Here is a 6482-nt window from a genome sequence, read left to right as displayed (position 1 = left end):
TCCCTCAAGGGTCTTTTCTGACTGGGCAAATTAGAAACTAAACAGATTGGATCTATAAACCTGAAAAAAATAAAATAAAATAAAATAAAATAAAATAAAATAAAATAAAATAAAATAAAATAAAATAAAATAAAATAAAATAAAATAAAATAAAATAAAATAAAATAAAATAAAATAAAATAAAATAAAATAAAAGGATCCTATATTGCAGCCAAGACCAATTAAACCTTAGTGCACTTTCTTCCTGCAAACAATTCAAGCAAGTATCTGGACTGAAACAGCTATGAGCACCGACACACACTTCACAGAATCACAGAATTTTCTAGGTTGGAAGAGACCTCAAGGTCATCGAGTCCAACCTCCAACCTAACGCTAACAGCCCTCCACTAAACCATATCCCTAAGCTCTACATCTAAACGTCTTTTAAAGACTTCCAGGGATGGTGACTCCACCACTTCCCTGGGCAGCCTGTTCCAGTGCCTCACAACCCTTTCAGTGAAGAAGTTCTTCCTAACATCTAACCTAAAACTCCCCTGGCTCAACTTAAGCCCATTCCCCCTCGTCCTGTCACCAGGCACGTGGGAGAACAGACCAACCCCCACCTCGCTACAGCCTCCCTTGAGGTACCTAAAAAGAGCGATAAGGTCACCCCTGAGCCTCCTCTTCTCCAGGCTGAACAAGCCCAGCTCCCTCAGCCGCTCCTCGTAGGACTTGTTCTCCAGGCCCCTCACCAGCTTCGTCGCCCTTCTCTGCACCCGCTCAAGCACCTCCATGTCCTTCTTGTAGCGAGGGGCCCAAAACTGAACACAGTACTCGAGGTGCGGCCTCACCAGAGCTGAGTACAGGGGGACGATCACTTCCCTAGCCCTGCTGGCCACACTGTTCCTGATACAAGCCAGGATGCTGTTGGCCTTCTTGGCCACCTGAGCACACTGCTGGCTCATATTCAGCCGACTATCCACCATCACTCCCAGGTCCTTCTCTGCCTGGCAGCTCTCCAACCATTCCTCTCCCAGCCTGTAGTTCTGCTTGGGGTTATTGCGCCCCAGGTGCAGGACCCGGCACTTGGCCTTGTTGAACTTCATGCAGTTGACCTCAGCCCATCGGTGCAGCCTATCCAGATCCTCCTGCAGAGCTTTCCCACTCTCAAGCAGATCGACACACGCACCTAACTTGGTGTCATCTGCGAACTTACTGAGGGTGCACTCGATGCCCTCGTCCAGATCATCGATGAAGATATTAAAGAGGACCGGCCCCAGCACCGAGCCCTGGGGGACGCCACTAGTGACTGGCCTCCAACTGGACTTGGCTCCATTCACCACGACTCTTTGGGCCCGGCTATCCAGCCAGTTTCTAACCCAACGAAGCGTGCGCCAGTCCAAGCCAAGAGCAGCCAGTTTCTTGAGGAGAATGCTGTGGGAGACGGTGTCAAAAGCCTTGCTGAAGTCAAGGTAGACCACATCCACAGCCTTTCCCTCATCCACCCAGCGCGTCACTCTGTCATAGAAGGAGATCAGGTTCATCAGGCATGACCTGCCTTTCATAAACCCATGCTGACTGGGCCTGATCGCCTGCTTCCCCTGCAAGTGCTGCATGATGACTCTCAGGAGGATCTGCTCCATGAGCTTTCCTGGCACTGAGGTCAAACTGACAGGCCTGTAGTTTCCCGGGTCTGCCCTCCGGCCCTTCTTGTAGATGGGCATCACGTTTGCTAGCCACCAGTCGATTGGGACCTCCCCCGATAGCCAGGACTGCTGATAAATGATGGATAGTGGCTTGGCCAGCTCCTCTGCCAGTTCCCTCAGTACCCTTGGGTGGATCCCATCCGGCCCCATCGACTTGTGCACATCTAAGTGCCGTAGCAGGTCACCAACCAGTTCTTCATGGATAATGAGGGCCACATCCTGCTCCCCATCCCCTTCCACCAGCTCAGGGTACTGAGTATCCAGAGAACATCCGGTATTGCCGCTAAAGACTGAGGCAAAGAAGGCATTGAGCACCTCCGCCTTTTCCTCATCTCTTGTAACTAAGTTTCCCCCCGCATCCAGTAAAGGATGGAGATTCTCCTTAGTCCTCCTTTTTGTGTTGATGTATTTATAGAAACGTTTTTTGTTATCTTTAACGGCAGTAGCCAGATTGAGCTCCAGATGAGCTTTGGCCTTCCTAATTTTGTCCCTGCACAGCCTCGCTACTTCTTTAAAGTCCTCCTTAGTGGCCTGCCCACTTTTCCAAAGCTTATAAACCCTCTTTTTCCTCCTAAGATCAAGCCACAATTCTCTGTTGAGCCAGGCCGGTCTTCTTCCCCGCCAGCTCGTCTTTGGGCACGTGGGGACAGACCGTTCCTGCGCCATTAAGACTTCCCTCTTGAAGAGCGCCCAGCCTTCCTGGACCCCTCTGCCCTTCAGAACCACCTCCCAAAGGACTCCACCAACTAGTGTCCTGAGCAGCTCAAAGTCAGCCCTCCGCAAGTCCAATACAGCGGTTTTACTGGTCCCCTTCCTGGCCTCGCCAAGAATAGTGAACTCCACCATTGCGTGGTCACTCTGCCCGAGACAGCTCCCGACGATCACGTCCTCCACCAGTCCTTCTCTGTTTGTGAAGAGAAGGTCTAGCGGGGCACCACCCCTGGTAGGTTCACTAACCAGCTGCGTCAGGAAGCTATCTTCCACGCTCTCCAGAAACCTCCTAGACTGCTTTCTCAGGGCTGTGTTGTGCTTCCAGGATATGTCAGGGAAGTTGAAGTCCCCCACGAGTACAAGAGCTGATGATTTTGCACCCTCTGTCAGCTGCCTGTAGAATTCCTCATCCGTCTCCTCATCTTGGTTCGGCGGTCTATAACAGACCCCGACCAGGACACTAGCCTTGTTGTCCCTGCCGATCCTAACCCAAAGGGACTCGACCTTGTCATTCCCAACCTCGAGTTCTACAACCTCAAAAGACTCTCTAATATAGAGAGCCACACCACCACCCCTTCTATGCTGCCTGTCCCTTCTATAGAGCTTATAGCCAGGCATTGCAGCACTCCAGTCATGAGACTGGTCCCACCACGTCTCTGTGATGGCAACCAAGTCGTAGCCTGCCTGCCGCACGATGGCTTCCAGCTCCTCCTGTTTGTTACCCATGCTGCGTGCATTGGTGTAGATGCACTTCAGCTGGGCCATTGCCTTATCCTCCGGCCTTGCCATTGTTCCCCCTGGCACAGCCCCAACAATCCTAGCCTCAGCCCCATCCCCCTTCCTACCTAGTTTAAAGCCCTCTCAATGAGCCCTGCCAGTTCCTGGCCCAGGATCCTTTTTCCCCTAAAAGATAGGGACCCATCTGTGGCCATCAGGCCAGGTGCTGAGTAAAGTGCCCCATGATCAAAAAACCCAAGATTTCTGCGTTGGCACCAGTCCCGGAGCCACGTGTTTAACAGGTGGGCTTTCCGTGTCCTCTCTGAACCCCTCCCTGCCACCATAGGGATGGACGAAAACACCACCTGCACTCCCGCTCCATCCACTAACCGACCCAGTCCCCTAAAGTCCCTTTTGATAGCCTTGAGGCTTCTCTCTTCGATGTTATCACTGCCCGCCTGGACTATCAAAAGGGGGTAATAGTCAGAGGGGCGTACCAGGTTAGGAAGCTTCCTGGCAACGTCCCTGACCCTGGCCCCAGGGAGACAGCAGACTTCCCTACGGGTAGGGTCAGGCCGACAAATAGGGCCCTCTGTTCCCCTAAGAATCGAGTCACCAACAACAATAACCCTCCTGTCTTTCTTGGTGGAGGCAGTCCTGAGGTGCGGAGTTGACCTCCTCGCCCCAGGCATCCTCCTGGGAACATTTGCTACCTCTTCCTCACACACCGGCCTCTCAATCTCTAGGGCCTCAAACCTGTTGCGTAAGGGCACCTGGGAAGGTGGGGCCGGAAGGGGAGGGCATCGCCTGCGATGTCGAGCAGGGACCTGTTTCCATTCCTCCTCAGCTCCCAGATCCCCTCCCTCTGCCCGACGGGGACAGGGCAGGGGGTCCGCCCCCATTTGAGGAGTCTCACCTCGGCACCTCCCCTTGAGGCCCTGCAGGGAGTTACTCCAGAAGTCTATCTCCCGCTCACACTCCCTGATGGCCCTCAACCTCTCCACCTCCTCCTTGAGCTCCGCCACCATGCGGACCAGATCATCCACCTGCTCGCACCTCACGCACGCAGTTTCTCTGCCTCCCGCAGATGGCAGCAGCAGGCTCAGACACTCCCTGCATCCGGTGACCTGAACTGCTGCATTTTTAACGGGTAGTCGGTCTTCGTGTGTACCGACTTTCTGGAGAGCGCGCCGTGCCTGGTGGCGACCATTATCACCTAGTTACGGCTGTTGTTAACGAGGTGTTGCTTGTGTGTAGGGGGAGCGCTCTGCCCTTCCTGCGCGCCCTGCCTGCGCGAACTGCCGCACTAACTGCCGCGCCACTCCCTTCTGACGCGCCACGCCCTGTTTGCCCGCCCTGGTCACCGCGCTCCTGGTCGCTCGCGCTCCCTAGGGGCAGCTTTTGAATGGCTGGGGAGGGGGCGCTGCTGGCTCCGCCTTCACCTCATCAGCCTCCCTCACGAGGGCTGCTGGGTCCTGGCGGCTCCCTCAAGTAGGCTCGATGCCGGAAAAAATTAGCCCTGCCTGGCCCAATCCCCCGCTCCGCTGCAGAACGCGTCTGCCCCGGAGCCGATCGCCTCGGCAAATGGCACTTCTGGCAGAACAGTGTTAGCTGCCAGCAAGCAGTTTCTGAAAGGCTGTCTCAATGGCTCTTCCTTGCCTATTTTTATACTGCAGCCTCGTTAAGCCAATGTCTCTACCTTACATGTTTCTACCTCATCACACCATTGGAAGCCATCTCTTTGTATCTCTGCCTTCATCTGTTTCAAGTGAGCGAGAGGAAGCAAGTTTTTTCAAGAGGCCTTTTCTCAGGACCCTTTTTCATGAAGAGTCTTCAAGCCTTTCCTGAGCTTCAACTGAAAGTTCCCCTTGACGTTCCTAAGAAGTCCCTTTCTCCACACAAACCTGCAAAGGTTCATTACATCCTGTTTTCCAATATGTTAATGAATGTGGTGAGCAATGACAGCCCCGACATCAACTGCTAAGCAATGCCAGTAGTCATCAGCTGCCAGCTGGACTTCATACCACTGACCACAGACAGTATCCCCCTGAGCCAAACATTCAGCTAATCTTCAGCCACTAATGTAGGCCACTTATCCAAACTGTGTCCCTACCATTTGGCTACAAGAATACAACCAGAAACCAAGTCAATAAGCCTTGTTAAAGGTAAATGCCACTTTCTACACTCCTCTTGCCCACAGAATCAGTTATCTCATCACAGGAGGCCATCAAGTCAGTCAGGTGTGATCTACCATTTGTAAATCCATGGTGACTGTTTCAAATTACCTTACCCTTGCCATGCTTGGGTAAACATGGCTTCAAGGATGGTTGTTTATGTTATGTTAGCCAGATCTCCCATCACCCTTGGATGCATCCTTTCTGGTTTCATGGACCTGTGCACAAACAATTGGCTGGGGTGGTCTTCAATTCCATCTTCCTCTGATACAGCTAGCTCTTCACTCCTGCAGACTGAAATGTCACTAGGCACAGGGACACAGTAGGTCTGACACAAACAGCAGAATAACAGAAGGTATTTCCCCAGTCTCTTATCACAGGGTCCACTGCCCACAGAACAGGATCACATTTTCATTATTCTTTTTGCTGCCAATGTACCTAGGGGAATACCTCTTGAAACCTTTCTGAAATGGTTCCCCACAGATTGGAGACTACTGTGCCTTGCACAATGATCTTCACAATCATCCAATTTCTCCATTCAAGTTTGCCAGCCAGCAGTTGGGCACCTAAATGCGCATTATACTTCCACCCTTGATCATAAATGGAATTCCTGCACCCATGAGAAGAGGGTGTGTGCGCTCACATAAGAGTGAGCACAACCTTCAAGGCATTTTGGTGCTCTCAGGGCCATGACAGGATCCACAGTTTGTACAATAACCCCACTGCTGACATTCATATTACGAGTCCTTTCAAATACAGGGAGCATAAGATAATGGCCATGTATTACATTAATGACATATCTTCAGTGCTAGTGAGTGCCCTCATGTTGATGTTTGTCAGTTTTCTCCAAGCAACAGCACTTGTTTTTTCACAGTAGCCACATCTAGCTGGATGTCAGCATCTTGCCTGTCCCAGACCAAGGGCTTCTTGTACGATGGTGGCTTCAGTCAGCAGCATAAGGAGTAGGAGAAATGGAAACTGAGTAACAGCATGTGACACAATTCTCTTATCCCACAGGCGCATGCAGCAATTATGCAGCAAGTGTAGCACAGGCTAGAGGCCAACCTCAAGTGCAAAGTACTTTGAGTGCAAAGGCTTACAGGATAACAAACTAGTCAACACATGAACCAAACACAGAAAGCCAGTCTATTCCAAAAATCCTAGCCATAACAAAGCAGTGTAGCAGTGTAAGTCG

The sequence above is a fragment of the Aythya ferina genome, assembly GCF_964211825.1.
Source record: "Aythya ferina genome assembly, chromosome: 1".
Lineage (NCBI taxonomy): Eukaryota > Metazoa > Chordata > Aves > Anseriformes > Anatidae > Aythya > Aythya ferina.
The sequence above is the reverse complement of the archived record's forward strand: the minus strand, read 5'-3'. Positions refer to the sequence as shown.